The 17,199-nt window shown below is 36.4% G+C and overlaps 1 pseudogene; it reads right to left on the bottom strand.

Moving 5' to 3' along the window:
- Positions 1-1,334: 1,334 nt before the first annotated feature.
- LOC122738114 lies at positions 1,335-1,687 on the bottom strand (annotated as a pseudogene).
- Positions 1,688-17,199: the final 15,512 nt, after the last annotated feature.

The following is a 17,199-nucleotide window of genomic DNA, read 5'->3' as shown; positions in this document are numbered from 1 at the left end:
TTCTCAAAACTATCTCACTTGGTGAGCTCCCATAGATCGCCTCTTTTCAGATGATTGCCAAATCTATATATCTAGGCCTAGCCTCTCTCCTGAATTCTAGTCCAACATTACCAACTGCCCTTTGGACATTTTGAATTGGATGTCCTGAGGACTTCGCACATTAAACACCTATGAAAGAAAACTCATTGCCTTTTCCCCAATACTCTCTTGCCTTCTGAACTTTCCTATGGCTCTCAAGGTTACTACCATTCTCCTAGTCACCTCGCCTTGAAAACTCAATGTCATCCTTATCACCCCTGACTTGTCCTTTATATTCATTCCACATATCCAGTCCATCATCATATCTTGTTATTTCTACCTTCAAAACATCTCATCTATATATTTAATTCTCTGTACTCACACTTAATACCCCCAAATAGGTCATTATCTATTTTTTTGCCGACTCATTCATATTTAATGCCCTCTTGGATCAGCACCAAACCAGAAGGACTAAGGGTTTTCCTACCAGTCAGGAAACATGAATTCACTTGAATAGGAATACATATAAGTGGACAGAAAGTTTGCATTCTGGAATTTGTTAGGATGGTGAGTGGTAAAGATAAGGAAAATTCCCATCTCACCAAGAATTCTTGCCTGCATTATGTCCATTAGGTTCAATAACTTTGTGCTGATGATGCTTTCTTTAGATACAATTCTTCGCATGAAGAAGGGACACAGGCAGTCATCTGTTCAGACATGAGCCAAGCCTGTAAACTTCACATGCAAGTTAGCAGTGGTTCCTCCACCCTGATTCTAAAAGGAGAATCTTAGACACATCTAGTGAATTACTTTTCTTTGGGGTGGTTGCAAGAACCACCACAAAGTGCTAAAAACGTAACTCTCTACTCATATATTGTAAGTAGACCATTGATGAAAAGCCACATGAGAATTTCAAATGCTAAAAGGGACAAACAAAGTCAGAACAGTAAAAATCTGACTGTCAGCCCAGAGCAGGAAACAAAACGTAGCACCTGGATAAAAGACACACATGCACAGCCAGGCCAGTGGATGAATTCTGGGAGGCACCAGGCTCCCCACATCACTCAAACCAGAGAGGGGAAGAGGAGGAAGTGTTGCACTACAGGGAGAACTATGTGAGACATGTGCACTTGAGGTTTCAAGGAAGCGAGTTAGGGTAAATACCCTTTGTATGTTCAAGTAGACATTGTGGTACTCACCACTTTACATTAGTATAGAGAAGAAAGCTTCAGAACAGTTAGATCAGGTTAGAATGCCTGCTGTTTGGGGAAGATGCTTCCACCATGGGAAGGAAGCTGCTACGGAAGGTCCCTTAGTCACTCATGGGAAACCCTCTCCAAAGCCACATAGAAACTGTTTTTGTCATCCAGGCAGTGCCAGCCGATGGGTCCAATCTCACAATCTGTGCAGACCAGAAATTTGACGTTTCCCACATCTTTGGTGAAGCCCACATTTTCAAAGGTGAACATGTCATCCACCAGCCAGTGTTCTTGAAGGAAGTCACCCTCTGGGTTGCTGCCATCAGCCAGAGCTGGCTTCTTCCTCATGGAGGGAAGGAACAGCTGTCAACATGAGAAGAGAGTGGCCCTGGGCTGCAGCATCCGTGATCCACAGTGCTGTTCCAGCCCTTGGCTGACACTAGCTCGTTCATGTGCTCCTCCGGCTCCATCACACCCCCACCGCTGCTGCCACAGCCGCTGCTGCGGATGGCGCCACCACTACTTCCTTGAGCCGCCTTCACTGCAGGTCATTATTTATTGAAATAACCTTCTAACCTGTTTCCCTGTATCAAGTCTCTTCAAATGCAAATCTGTCCTCTACTTATCTGATAGAAGGATTTTCCTAAAGTTTGTCTGATTATGTTGCTTCCCCTTTTTCTCACTCAATAACTTCCGGTGGTTTCCTATTACCTCTAGAAAGAAATATAAAGTCTGCTGGCAATTAAAGTCCTTCACAACCTAACCTTTTTCTACTTTTCTAGTCTTTTTCTACTTTATTCTTCTACTTGCACTTTATAAACAGGCTACACTGATCCATTTGCTCTTTCTCAAACATAACATGCCATCTCCCAAAACCAGGCCTCTGCACTGGCTGTCCTCCATGACTACAACTCCCTCCATCCTCACCTCTTTTTCCTAGCTTCTCTGATTCTTCTCAAGGTTCAGCTTTAAATCTTACCTTCTGGTAAATGGCCTTTCCCTGTCCCCCTAACTGCTAGCAACTTTTCCTCTGCGATTACTTGCATAGTAAAAGAAGTCACTGGAGTTGGAGTCAAGTGGTAGGAATTTAAATTCTGGAGTGAAGGTGGAGGCATGGATTCAGAGACATAACAGGTTGAAGGATACAGATGCCCTAAATAACATATTCCAACACATGTCAAAAAAGGTATATAGAGCTAAATCATTTGGGCATCAGAGGCAGCTAGGTGGCACAGTGGATAGAATGGCAGGCCTGGAGACAGGAAGACCTTAGTTCAAATTCAGCCTCAGACACTTACTAGCTATTCGAACCTGGGCAAATCATTTAACCCTGTTTGCCTGTTTCCTCATCTTTAAAATGAGGAAATGTAAAATGTAAGGAAATGGCAAACCACTTCAGTATCTTTGTCAAGAAAACCCCAAATGGGGGTCACAAAGAGTTGGACATGACTGAAGTGACAACAAATCATTTGGTTAGACAAAGAAATACAAAATTTATACAGGATTTGCACCTTTCAATTAACATCTTAACTTAGCTATCCAAAATACCTTATGAATTATTTAGTGGCCGTGCTTTCTCATATCATTGAAAAAAATGTTACCCCGAATATTAATTAGCTAATCTAGCTAGTCACCTGGACCTGCGGTATAGCTCAAGGAAGCTTGTCTTATGGGAGAGAACACAGGACCTGGACTCCGACTGCTTAATACTTAACATCTGTGTAACCTCAGGAAGTTCAGTCCCAGGCTCTAGACTTCAGTTTCCTCAGCTATAAGGAGGTCAGACACAATGTCAGACACAGGGTCATTTACTGCTGTTGTTTTTTTTTGGGGGGGGGCAGGGCAATGAGGGTTAAGTGACTTGCCAGGGTCACACAGCTAGTGTCAAGTGTCTGGGGTCAAATTTGAACTCAGGTCCTCCTGAATCCAGGGCCAGTGCTTTAACCATACTGCTCTAACTTTGTGTTATTATGTTTATCTGTAACCAAACTATCCTTGAGACTTCCCCTTTTGTAGCTTCTCTTGCAAATTTGTTAACTACTTCAGACCAATTGTCTCTCCTGTCAGTCAGATTCCCCATCCTCCTTTCATCTCAAGCTTGATCCACAACATAAGTCAACAAAATGAACATCAGGGGAAACCTTGAAGAGAAGGAAGAGATGCCATAAATCAACTGTAGCCTGAAGGGTCTATGAAGGCAGACAGCTAGCACTAGCTAAGCTGATTATCTAAAAGCCCTGAGAGTCTTTTTTTATTGCTTAGAGCATCAGCTCAACTAGACCTCCTGCCCCTACTGTCCCTTGTATGGTTCAGCCTGTCGAGTCCTAGTTCCTTCAGCCCTACATCTTCTGATCCCCTCATACATAACTTAGGGCTAGGGATCATCACCTTGATTGACTGTACCCAGGGAATAGTTAGCTCTGTGACTGGATCTTTGCAAACACTTGTCTCTCACATCAAATTCAAAGTTCTTAGTTTATCAAAGTCAGCTATAACAAGGAAAAATTGAGCTCTCCCTCCTCATTTTCTTAGAATGCTTTCTCTAGACCTCACTTTACCCCTACCTCTAACCCTTTACACCTTGCAATATATTCATCTCTGTTTATAGTCTTTCTTCTCCTATTATAGTTTAAACTTCTCGAGGTCAGTATCTCTAGCACCAAGCATTGTGCATTGCACAGAGTAAGTACTTAATATATTTGGTTTGAGTTGATCCAACATAGGACTACCATTTTTTTAAAAAAGCAAAAATTTATTTTAGTTAATGGATATTCTTTCTGTAAGGAAGGCTATTCTAGCAGGCAAATGTTGTTTTATTTCAAAGTGAGTAATTGCTGAAGTTCCATGCTTCCTGGGGAAAAAAAAAAACAACTTAGATGAATTTATGCAAAGTGAACTAAGCAGAGCAAGGAAAACAACAGAAACTGAAACCAAAACAATGTAAATTAGAAAGAATAATCACCACAAAACCATTGAAATTAAATGTTGAGAAATTATAAAGAATGACCTTGGCCCCAAAGAAGAACTATGAGAAGAGATCCATGAGTGTGGTATATTGTATATAACATCTCATTTATTTTATGTATTGATCATTTTTCTGTTTTTCCCCTCATCTTCCTAATTTTCTTTTTTCCTCAACCTTTTTTTAAAAGAAGCATTAGCTTTCAGAAAAAGGAAGATGTGTTTTCCTCCTTCCCTCCTTCATTCCTTCCTTCTTTCCTTCTACCCTCTCTTCCTTCTTGCCTACCTTCCTCCCACTCTCCTTTCTTCCCATCATTCAATCTTCCCTTCTTTTCTCCCTCCCTCCTTTCCTTTCCTTCCTTCCTTCCTTCCCTCCTTTCTTCCTTCTTTCCTTCCTTCTTTCCTTTCTTCCTTCCTCTCTTGCAGAAACACTGTTATAGATATCCATGTTAACCCATATTTATTTTTCTACTCATTCTCTAATTATTTTTTCAATCATTTCCTGACATTGCATTTGTAATCAAAATCACACTTGTTTTCACATGCTTGAGTCTTTCTATTCTCCTAAGCCAACTAAAGTTCCTCATGGCAAAGAATACTTTTTGTGAGGGGGAAGAAAAACAAAGATTGGGAACCACTGATCCAGTATACTCCTCTCATTGTATAGAGGAGGAAATAGCCTAAGTGGAGAATTAGTGACAAAGCTAGAGGAGCCTAGAACCCAGTTCCCCATTTTCCACTGTCCCTTTAGGAATAAATATACCGTCCAAATTAACATACTAGGACTCTACAAATCAATATAATGTTGTGCCCTATAAGGCTATTTCCCCTGGTCTTTAGGGTCTTACATGTTCAAGCTATTAATTTTCAAATTCACACTAAATCTAGGGGTAAAAAATACAACCCTTTCTCACACCAAGCTTTTTCAAGGTACATCTAAAGTATAATCTCCTTCAAGAGGCTTTTTCTAATTCTCCTAATTATTTGTGCTCTACCCCACTGCCAAAGTACTTTATTTTTATCATAAAAGTATTTTATTATTTTCCAGTTACATGTAAAGACAGTTTTCAACATTTTTTTCGTAAGATTTTTAGTTCTAAATTTTTCTCCCTCTCTCTCTTCCTTCCCCCCCCCCCCCGAAGACAGAAGCAATCTGACATAGGTTATATATGGCCAATCACATTAGATATATTTCTGCATTAGCATGTTGTGAAAGAAAAATCAGAACAAAAGGAAAAAACCTCAAAAAAATAAAAACAAAAGTAGAAACAGTATCCCAAAGTACTTTATATTTAATTTAATTTTTTCTTTACTTATTTGTAAACATATGAAATCTCATATTTCTAGAACTATCAGTGATACATTAGAATCAGAGATTTTTAATATGTTCTAGACCTAAAAGTTGCCTTAGAGATCATCTAATGCAGTGATTCCCAAAGGATGTACAAGGGATTTTTGCCAGGCATAGATGATCCCTGAGGACCTTGCAGCTTCTATAAACTGGCATCCAAGAAAGGCCTTTAAGGAAGACTTCTGTTCCAGAAGAAATTGGAGATCTCAACATACAAATCTTTTCTCTCCCCACTCCCTCCAGCTAACATTAAGGTGCAAGTTTCTTATATTCAGGTTGGAATTTGGGAGAAGGAAAGGTAAAAGATATCTAATTTAAAGTGAGTTAGAGTATAGGGAGTTATTGAAAAGTCTCACTCAATTCCAAAGGACTCATGATGAAAAATGCTAGCTATCTCCACAGAAAGAACTGATGGAGTCCGAATTCAGATCAAAGCATTTGATATTTTCACTTTATTTTTTATTGTTTTTCCCTTTGGGTATGTGTCATGTTTCACAACATGACTAATATGGAAATATATTTTTCATGGTTGAACATGTAAAACATATCAAATCTCATATTGTCTCTTGGAAGGGGGAGGTGAAGGAGAGAGGAAATTTGGAATTCAAAAATTTTTAAATATGGATGTTAGCATTATCTTTACATGTAAGTGGGGGGATAAAAAGTGAAAGGGGAGGACATTCTAGGCCTAAGGGAACAGTGAGCAAGGACAAAAAGGTAAGGCTTGGGATATTGTGAGGAATAGCAGAGAGGTCTATTTTTCAAAGAATAAAGAATGCATAAATTAATCACTCTTTCAAGAAGTTTATTAAGCACTTACTATGTACCAGTCACATAGTATATTAAAAAAAAAGTCAGAAATATAGGCTGGAGCCAGAATGTCAAGGGCTTAAAATGCCCTTGAGATAGGTGTGTGTTTTATCCTAGAGGTAACAGGTTTTCATCAGGGTAGTGATAAACCCATGTTTCACAAAATATTGCTTTGGCAGCTATTTGGAAAATGGATTAGAGAGGGTTGAGATTAGAGATAGGAAGAACAATTTGGTGATTATTGAAATTGTCAAAGGAAGAAAAACTGCAGGCTTGAATTTAGGGTGCTGGCTATATGAACAGAGAGGAGATTCATCCTGAGATATCGTGAAGGTAGTAATGGCAGAATTTGGTAAATAATTGGATATGTGGGATGAGTAAAGATAAAGGTTTTGAAGTTGAGTGCCTGGAATGATTGTGATAACCCTATTTTCTCTAGAGAAATAGGGAAGTTTGAGAAAATGGTGGAATGAGAAGGACTAGTAATGATTTTAGAATGAGATTTGTGATGCTGATTGCAATCCACCTTTGCCTATTCATACTGTAGGATTCACTCTCCCACCAAAGCTTTGTCTTTCAATACTCAGGTCAAGTCTTCCCTTCTGCAAGGGCCGTTGCTGGTGCCTCAACCTCTCTCCCCACTAGCCTTTGCTGTTAATGCCTGCCCTCTACAATTACTTATCATTTATCCTGTACAGTGTACATCTCTTACGTATCTAACTAATTGCATGCTGTCTCTCTCATTAGAATGTGAGTTCCTTGAGGGCAAGGAACATTTTTTCCTATTCTTTGTTTATTTAGCATTTAGCTAGTGTTATTGTTGTTGATCACTCATTCCTGACTCTTCATGACCCCATTTGGGGTTTTCTTAGCAAAGATACTGAAGTCGTTTGTCATTCATGTACCTAGCTCATTATACTGATTAAGAAACTGAGGCAAATAGGAATAAGTGATTTGCCCGGGGCCACACAACTAGTTAGTGTCTGAGGCCACATTTGAACTCAGGTCTTTCTGACTCCATGCCTGGTGCTCTCTCCACTATACCACCTACCTGCCTATAATAAGTACTTTGTATTTGTTGACTGACTGATAGAAATGAAAAGCAGAAGAGTTGGGACTCTTACGCACTGACCAATGACCCCAACTTCTCCCACACACACCTGCCCTGAGAAAAGAGCCTGCTTGCCATAATCATGAGGTAATCTGAGGGATAAATTTTTCTTGCACAGCTGCTAATGCCAGTGCCCAGATAGGGCTAAATTAGTTCCAAAGGAAAGCGGTTGGGGGTGTTCACAACTGTAGGAAGCCAGCAGTGGAAGGGGCAGAATAGAGGACTAAGAGTCATGATAAAGATAAGCCATCCTGTTATTAGTTACTATGGGTAGGATGGGATGTGATGTTTCTTTGCACCTTCTAAGTGGGTGATCATATCCTCAAGACCACACCACAGCCCCTTGGGAGGACATTTTGGAGACAACTGATCTAGGTAAGAGGTGATGAGGGCTTGAATTAAGATGGTTGTAGTGAGAATAGAAAGGAGTCAGATAGACTCTTAAAGATAGAATCAACAATACTTAGCAACTGTTTGGATATGGTGGCAGGGGCAAATAGATGTTTCAATGGCTATGGTGCAAGACCTAGACCTAGGGAGATCTGAGTTTATACATTACCTCAGCCATTTATTAACTGTGTGATGCTGGGCAGGTTAGCTCCTATCTGCCTCAGTTTCTTCATATATAAAATGGGGGTAAAAGATCATATTTGTAAAGTGATTTGCAAACCTTAAAGTGCCATATAAATATTAGTTATCATTGTGATATGGAGGGTGAGGAAATGTAAAGAGCTAAAGATGACTCCAAGATTCCAAATACTGTTGATTAACAGGGTGATGGCAGCCATAATACCAATAGGGAAATTAGAAAGGAAGCTTGATTTAGGGAGGAGAGTGAGTTCTGATTCATATACACATACACACACACACACACACACAGTTAGTTAGTTAGAGATACCTACAGAACATCTAGTTGCAAACATCCAATAGGCAGCTAGAGATAGGAGACTAGAGTAGATAGGTAGATAGATGATAGATTAGATAGATAAATAAATAGATAGATAGATAGATAGATAGATAGATAGATAGATAGATAGATAGATAGATAGATAGATAGATGGATAGATAGATGGATAGATAGATGGATAGATAGATAGATGGATAGATAGATAGATAGATAGATAGATAGATAGATAGATAGATAGATAGATAGATAGATAGATAGATGATAGATAGATAGATGGATAGACAGTCATCTAATTTTTTAAGAAATCATATATAGAGGGGCAGCTAGGTGGCGCAGTGGATTAAACACCGGCCCTGGATTCAGGAGTACCTGAGTTCAATTCCGGCCTCAGACATTTGACACTTACTAGCTGTGTGACCTTGGGCAAGTCACTTAACCCCCATTGCCCTGCAAAAAAAAAAAAGAAAGAAATCATATGTAATCAGACCAAAGCCATAAGTTGACCACCTGTACTGACAAGTTATCTTCCCATGAAGAAAACATTTTTTTCCTTTATACTTTGACCAAAAAACTAAATTGGAGTTGATAATCCTTACAATATTGCTGTTACTATGTTTAATGTTCTCCTGGTTCTGCTCACTTCACTTTACACCAGTTCATATAAGTCTTCTCAGATTTTACTGAAAGCATCCCAATCATCATTTCTTATACCACAATAGTATTCTATCATAATCATGTACCACAACCTGTTCAGCCATTCCCTGATTGATGGGAATTTCCTTGTTTTACAATTCTTTGCCAACACAGAGTTAATACAAATATTTCTGTAAAAATAGGTCCTTTTCCCTTTTCTTTGATCTCTTTGGAATAGCAGCAGTATATCTAGTAGTATTTGTGAGTCAAAAGTTTTACACAGTTTTATAGCTCTTTGGATGTGTTTTCAAATTGTTCTCCAGAATGATTTGATGGGTTCACAGCTCTATTAACAGTCTACTTTTTCTACACCTACTCCAATATTAATTATTTTTCTTTTCTGTAATGTTAGACAAACTGATAAATGTGACACGGTATCTCAGGGCTGTTGTAATTTGCATTTCTCTAATCAGTAGTGATTTAGACCATGTTTTATGTGACTATTGATAGCTATGATTTCTTCCTCTCAAAACTGCAATTTTTATATCCTTTGACCATTTATCAACTGGGGAATAGCTTTTATATTTTATAAATTTGGTTCAGTTACAAATATAGTTAAGATATAATTTTTCCTCAGTTCCATGTTTTCCTTCTAGTTTTAGTTGCATTGGTTTTGTTTGTTCAAAACCTTTTTAATTTCTTGTACCCAGAAATATCTTTTTACTTCCTGTAATTCTCCCTATCTAATTTGGTCATAAACTGTTCCCTTATCCTAAATATAACAAGTACATTTTTTCATGCTTCCCTAACATGTTTGTGATATCACCCTTTATTTCTAAATCATTTATCCATTTTGATCTTATCTTGGCATGTGGTGTGAGATGTTGGTTATACCTAGTTGCTGCCAAGCTGCTTTCCAGTTTTCCCAACAAATATTTGTCAGATGGTGAGTTCTTGCTCCCAAAGCTTGAATCTTTGGGTTTATCAAACACTAGCTTACTATGGTCATTTACTACTGTGTATTCTACACCTGATTTATTTTGCTTTTTCACTACTCTATTTCTTAGCCAATACAATATTGCTTTGCTAATTAGCACTTTGTAGGTTTTAAATCTGGTACTTTTAGGCCAACTTCCTTCATTTTTTTTATTGATTGCCTTGATTTCCTTGACTTCTTGTTCTTCCAGATGAATTTTATTATTTTTCTAGCTTTATAAAATAATTCTTTGCTGGTTTGATTTGCATGGCACTGAATAAATAAACAGATAGAATTCTTATTTTTATTATATTGGCTTGACCTATCCATGAACAATTGATATTTCTCCATTTATTTAACTGTCTTTGTGTGCAATGTGTTTTGTAATTGTTTTCATGTAATTCCTGGGATTTTCTTGACACATAAGCTCCTAAGTATTTTATGTTGTCTGCAGTTATTTCAAATCTAATTTCTTTCTATCTCTTGCTGCTGAGCTTTGTTGGTAATATAGAGAAATGCTGATGATTTGTGTGGATTTATTTTATATCCTACAATTTTCTGGTTATTGTTTCACCTAGTTTTTTAGTTGATTTTCTTGTATTCTCTCAGTATTTCAGGATATCATCTGCAAAGAGTGATATTTTTGTTTCCTTATTTCCTGTACTAATTGCTTCAATTTCTTTTTCTTCTCATTTGTATAGCTAGTATTTCTAATACAGTACTGAATAATAATCATAGGGGGCATATTTGCTTCTTGAACTCTTATTGTTTTGGGAAGGCTTCTTGCTTCTCCCCATTACAGATTATGTTCTCTGATTGTTTTAGATAGATACTACTTATTTTAAGGAAAGTCCCATTTGTTCCTATACTTTCTAGTGTGTTTAATAGGAATGAATGTTGTATTTTGTCAAAGCCTTTTTTTGCATCTATTGAGATAATCATATGATTTTTGTTGTTTTTCTTACTGATATGGTCAATTATACTGATAGTTTTCCTAATATTGAACTAACCCTGCATTCCTGGTATAAACCACACCTGGTCACAATGTATTAGGTTTGTGATATATTGTTTTAATTTCCTTGCTAATATTTTCTTTTACGTTCTTGCATTAATATTCATTTGAAAAATTGATCTATAGTTTTATTTTCACTCTTCCTAGTTTAGGTATCAGCACTATATTTGTGTTGTAAAAAGAATTTGGTAGTACTACTTTGTCTTTTTTCCCCAAAATAGTCTGTATGGTATTGGAATGAATTCTTTAAATGTTTAGTAGAATTTACTTGTGAATCATCTGGTCCTAGAGATTTTTTCCTTAGGGAATTCATTTTGACATGCAATTTCTTTTCCTAAGATAGAGGTATTTAAGTATTATATTTCCTCTTCTGTTAATCTGGGCAATTTATATATTTTGTAAATAATCATCCATTTCACTTAGATTGCCAGATTGGCATATAATGGGGCAAAATACCTCATAATAATTGTTTTAATGTCATTTTCATTAGTGGTATATACTCCTCCTAACAGCATTAATAATGATAAAATTGGGGGACAGCTAGGTGGCGCAGTGGATAAAGCACCAGCCCTGGATTCAGGAGGACCTGAATTCAAATCCGGCCTCAGACACTTGACACTTACTAGCTGTGTGACCCTGGGCAAGTCATGTAACCCTCATTGCCCCACAAAAAAAAAAAATGATAAAATTGTTAGGAGTTACTATTTTCATAGTCCCATATAGGAATGAAAACATTTTAACCTTATTGATTCCCTTATATTTTCTCTTTCATGTTTTCCTTTTATATTCTTTTCTTGAGTTTTGTGTTTGAAAGTCAAATTTTCTATTTAGCTTGTCTTTTCATAAGGAATGTTTAAAAGTCCTCTATTCTATTAAATATCTATTTTTCCCCTGAAGGATTATACACAGTTTTGCTGGACTGATTTTTTGTTGTTGTTGTAATACTAGCTCCTTTGTCTTTCAGAGTATAATATTCCAAGCCCTTCAATACTTTAATGTAGAAGCTGCTATATTTTATGTGATCCTGACTATGGCTCCATAATATTTTGTTTCTTTATGGATACTTTGACTATTTTCTCCTTGACTTAGGAGTTCTGGAATTTGGTTATAATATCCCTGAGAATTTTCATTTTGAAATCTCAGGAGGGGATAGGTGGAAGCTTTCAATTTCTATTTTACCCTCTGGTTCTGGAATATTAGGGAAATTTTCCTTGATAATTTCATGAAAGATGTTGTATAGGCACTTTCTTTGATTATAGCTTTGAAATAGTCCAATAATTCTTGAATTATATCTCCTCAATTTATTTACTAGATCAGTTGTTTTTCCGATGAGATGTTTCAGATTTTCTTCTATTTTTTTTCATTATTTTGATCTTGTTTTACTGTTTCTTGGTATTTCGTGGATTCATTAATTTCCACTTGTAGCTGTTTGGAATGGGGCTTGGGGAGGTATGTGCATAATAGTCCTCATGAAATACTATCCCTCTCTGTTCTATTGCTAAGTGCCTCAAAAGATACTTGAGTATTGGCCCTCTACACATTTAAGATAAGGCAGTCCATTTAAAAGATAATATGGATACTTTCTTCCTGTCTATCTCATCTGTCTTTTCCCTTTATTCTCCTCATTCTCCCTTTTTTTCTCTCTCATACTTCAGGTTCATACTGCCAAAGACATAATATGCTCATTGCCAAAAAAAAAAAGGTCCCTAAGAGGACAGAGTAGTAACCTTTAACATATTTAGGGCATTGAAGTCTTATTAAGAGATTCTTGGTGGAAGAATGTGGATAATATATTCCCAAAATCCATGTGCTCTATTCCTATTAACAAAAGGGTTGATACTTACTCAGATGCCTCATAACTCTATGTCATGAATACTATTTGTTTTTCAAGATGAAAGTAAGAAAGTATTGGATAAGCACCAAACAGTACCATTAAAAGTAAAAGTTACAGTAAACAACTGGTTACAGAAATAGTTGTTTTTGAATTGGCTTTCTTTATGTACTTACATCATTGAATGGTGAGAACAAAAGTCAAAGTAAATACTAAATTAATGGATAGGATTAAGATAAAAATTAGATACCATGTGTAATTTTTCAGCTCCCATCTAAACTGTTTAAATAAGCTGTCAGCTCTAGAAAGTAGAAACTAGGAAAAAGTTTTTTAAAAACTTATCTATTCTTAGAGAATATTAACCAATGTAAAAAGAATTGTCATGCCTAGAAGGTCCAAAAGAACTGAGGACACAACTCAGTTAAAAAATAATAATCTTCTTGCCGAAGTGGCTGATATGGGAGCTAAGTGCAACATTGGTTTACAGTACAAGTATATCAATCAAACATTACATAAAATGAGGAGGAAAATGTTTTTTTGATATAAATATTACTCTTTTACAAAATCACAAAATGAAATTGAAGAGAAAACTATCCTGCAGAGATCTTGGCATGAGACCTAACCAAGTTAGATTGTACCAAGAGCATTTATAGATGAAACAAGAAGAAGGACAGCAAACAGAGGTAAAATGGAAAAGATCTTCAGGCACTTTAGGATAGCCTATTTAATAACTCTGAAATAGTAAAAGAGCCATAAGAAAAAATCCACTGGGTCACAAGGGTATAGGGAAAGATATGGACAAGAATTGCATACAGTAGATGAGAGAGTATGTATGAGATATGATCTACATTTGAAAAAGAGGTACAGGGGCAGCTAGGTGGTGCAGTGGATAAATCACTGGTCCTGGATTCAGGAGAACTTGGATTCAAATCCAGCCTCAGACACTTGACACTTACTACCTGTGTAACCCTGGGCAAGTCACTTAACCCTCAAAAAAAAGAGGTCCAAGTACAACACTAAAACATGGAAAGTGGAAGCATGTTTAAAACAGAGATAAGATATAATTGGTGTATGGGGCAGCTAGGTGGTTCAGTGGATAAAGCACTGGTCCTGGATTCAGGAGGACCTGAGTTCAAATCGGACCTCAGACACTTGACACTTACTAGCTGTATGACCCTGGACAAGTCACTTAACTCATTGCCCCACCAAATATATATATATATATATATATATATATATGTGTGTGTGTGTGTGTGTGTGTGTATGTATATATATATATGTATATATACATATATATACATATATATATAGTGTATGTGTGTTCTTCAAAGCTAAAAAAAAAACATTAGTCATGGGAGTGGAACTACTACATTTGAATTTTATCACCTCAATATCCAATGAGGAAATAGTACTTAAAAAGATGATATAAGGAAGATATAGTGGGACTGATCAAATACAAATAAAAGAAATCCATATGGAAACCTCATACTCTTAAAGGTGCTTATGATTTGATTTCCAAGAAAATTCAAAGAGAAGATTCAAAATGTCATGATCAAGAAAAGGAAACAGTGATACCATGAAGCAGTGTCAATTAAGACTTTCAGTCAATAAGGCAAGGGGTTAGGGGGAAGGAGGAAGGGAGGGAGAGGCATTGAAAAAAAGGATGATAGAGAAGGGAAGGAAGAAGGGAGAGATGATTAGAGGGAATGAGGAAAAAAGGAGAGAAACAGAGAGACAGAAACAACGAAAGACAGAATATAATCCTTCTCTGGGACCTAAACTATGAAATGCAAGATGGAAGGACAGCAAATATAAGCATCGGTACCGTGTTATTAATTATAACATATGAGTGTTAAGTGACATATAAGGCATCAAGTATGTGTAATCAAAAAAAAAAATCAATCGGACTAGGGTTTTTTTGTTTGTTTGTTTGAGACAAAAGATGCCTCCCCTGCAATTTCTACACTAGTCCCTCCAAGATATTAAAAGAACCACAGGAATGATTCCAGTAAGCTGGGAGGTTTATCTTTAGAAGATTTATGGAAAAATCTCAACAAGAATTTCATGGATGAGGTGTCTATTATCTGCATTGGTAGAGAGAGTATCACAGTAATTCAACTATAACCTTAACAAAGTATTTAAGTAGAATTAAACATAATAAACATGGATAATATACTATATCCTTGTAATGTAATGTGTGTGTTCTACTTCAAGGATGAGAAGCAATCGTTACAATTTTCGAATTTGTAGATCTATTAATAGCTCCTTTAGACATTTTCATATTTTTCACATTTTCCTACTTTTGTATTCAGGATACTTTGAAATAAATTCAACATCTGTCTCAGAAAATAAAGCCAGAGGGTGAACCCTTACCAAAGAGATGATTTTGAAGGTATACTTTTCCACTTAAAACATCAAAGCAGACAGAATCCCCGGCCTCAGCTGAGAATGTCACACATTTGATGAAACATATGGATTTACTCATTGTTTAAAAATGTCTTCCTCTAAATCCTTAGGGATTCTGGTTTCAAAGGAAATGATTTAAGCTAGGGAAAAAAATAAAAATCAGTATTTGTAAGTCACAACCTAAAATGCAAGTATCCCCCAAAAGAAGAGAAAATAACATTTGGCAATATATTTTGAAATGCTGAAAGTTTCTTTTGACAAAATTCATCACTAATGAAAAAAATTATTTAATTGCTCTGTTCTCCCTTCTACTTTAGTGAGGAAAATTTGAATACTAGAACTTGAGGGAATTTTAAGATATTACCTGGTACAACCTCATTGTAAAAGTGAGAAAGTTGGGGTCCATGAAAAGGAAATACCCTATCCAAGGTCATATTGTTAATAATAACATATCTGAGAAAAGAATCCAAATCTTCTAACTCCTACACTGGGTCACTGGGTCTTTCTGAGAGAAAAAGAAATGTTGCATAAATGGGAATAGTGTGGAGACTGTATGATACAATTTCAAGAATCAAAAGTAATTTTGACTCAAAAGAATCAAAAACTTTTTTATAAAGACCGACTATATTTCATTAATTTCAACTATAACTTTCAGGAAAACATAGATAGAACCTTAAAGCTGGGATTGGAACTCATGGGTCATCTAGTCCAACCCATACCTGACAAGAGAATCAAAAAATTGGTCATCCAGTGGTCATCTGTTTGTAAACTTCAAGTGAGAAAACCCCAACACTTCCTAAAGTAGTCTGTTATATTTTTGGACAGCTCAGTGTTATAAAGCTTTTCCTTATATTGATCTCAATTCTGTGTCTCTGTAATGTCCACCTTTTGCTCCTACTCCAAACCATGTAGGGCCAAGCAGTATATATCTTGTACATCTACTCTGTAACAAACATTCAAATGTTTGAAGACCGCTATTATTCTGCCGCTATCCTCACCCTTCCCCAGGTTTCTCTTTTTCAAGCTAAACATCCTCAGATCTTTCAAATTATATACTTGAATGGTACAGTTTCAAGTACTTTCACTATTCTTCTAATCCTCCTTTAGGCATATTCCAACTCATTTAGTTGTCTTACAAAACATGTGCTATTCAGGTCTTGATACTTATTGCAGTATGAACAGGGCAGAAATAATGGGTTACTCACCCTCCTTGTTTTACCACAGAATAAGATCATCTCAATTCTCAGGGATCCATCTCTTTTTTCTAAACTCTTACTTCTCCCTTTGCCTGTACATTTTTGGCACCTGGGAGCTCCTATTACTAGTCATCTTTAGATGGATGTCATTTATTTCTCCAACTAGACTGTCTATCGTGCACCCTCCCACCAAAAACAATAAAATATATTGTATCTAGTAGAAACTGAATAAATGCTTCTTAGTCGATGACTTGAGAAGGGTCAGGGTGGGTTAGCGTGAGGGGTAACCAGGTAACAAAAACATAGAACTGATGAGGAACTTGACAGAACATTTTGTCTCTTCATAATTCCCAGTGTCAACAATAACATTATGGGCAAAAGAAGGGAAAGGAAACCTTTTTCCACCATATTCACAATGCAGCTGAAGTTTAAGGTCATGGTAATACAGGAAAAAGAATTTGATAATAAAAGTGACAATTCTAAGTCTACTGTTTACAGAATTTTAAAAAATCAATAAGCATTTATTAAGTACTTACTATGTTCCAGGCACTGTGTTGAGTCCTAAGGATACAAAGAAAGGCAAGCATGTTTCCTTTCCTCATGGGGCTCACAGTCTAATGATGGAGACAATGTGCAAATAACTATATATATACACATGTGTATACATATGTGTATGTATGCGCATATATGTACTTGTGTATTAGTGTTGTATGTGTGTACATGTGTATATACACACTTATATACATACATACATACAAGGAATAGAGAGTAATTGGATTAATATTAGA

Source organism: Dromiciops gliroides, chromosome 2 (assembly GCF_019393635.1).
Source record: "Dromiciops gliroides isolate mDroGli1 chromosome 2, mDroGli1.pri, whole genome shotgun sequence".
NCBI lineage: Eukaryota > Metazoa > Chordata > Mammalia > Microbiotheria > Microbiotheriidae > Dromiciops > Dromiciops gliroides.
The sequence above is the reverse complement of the archived record's forward strand: the minus strand, read 5'-3'. Positions and strand labels throughout refer to the sequence as shown.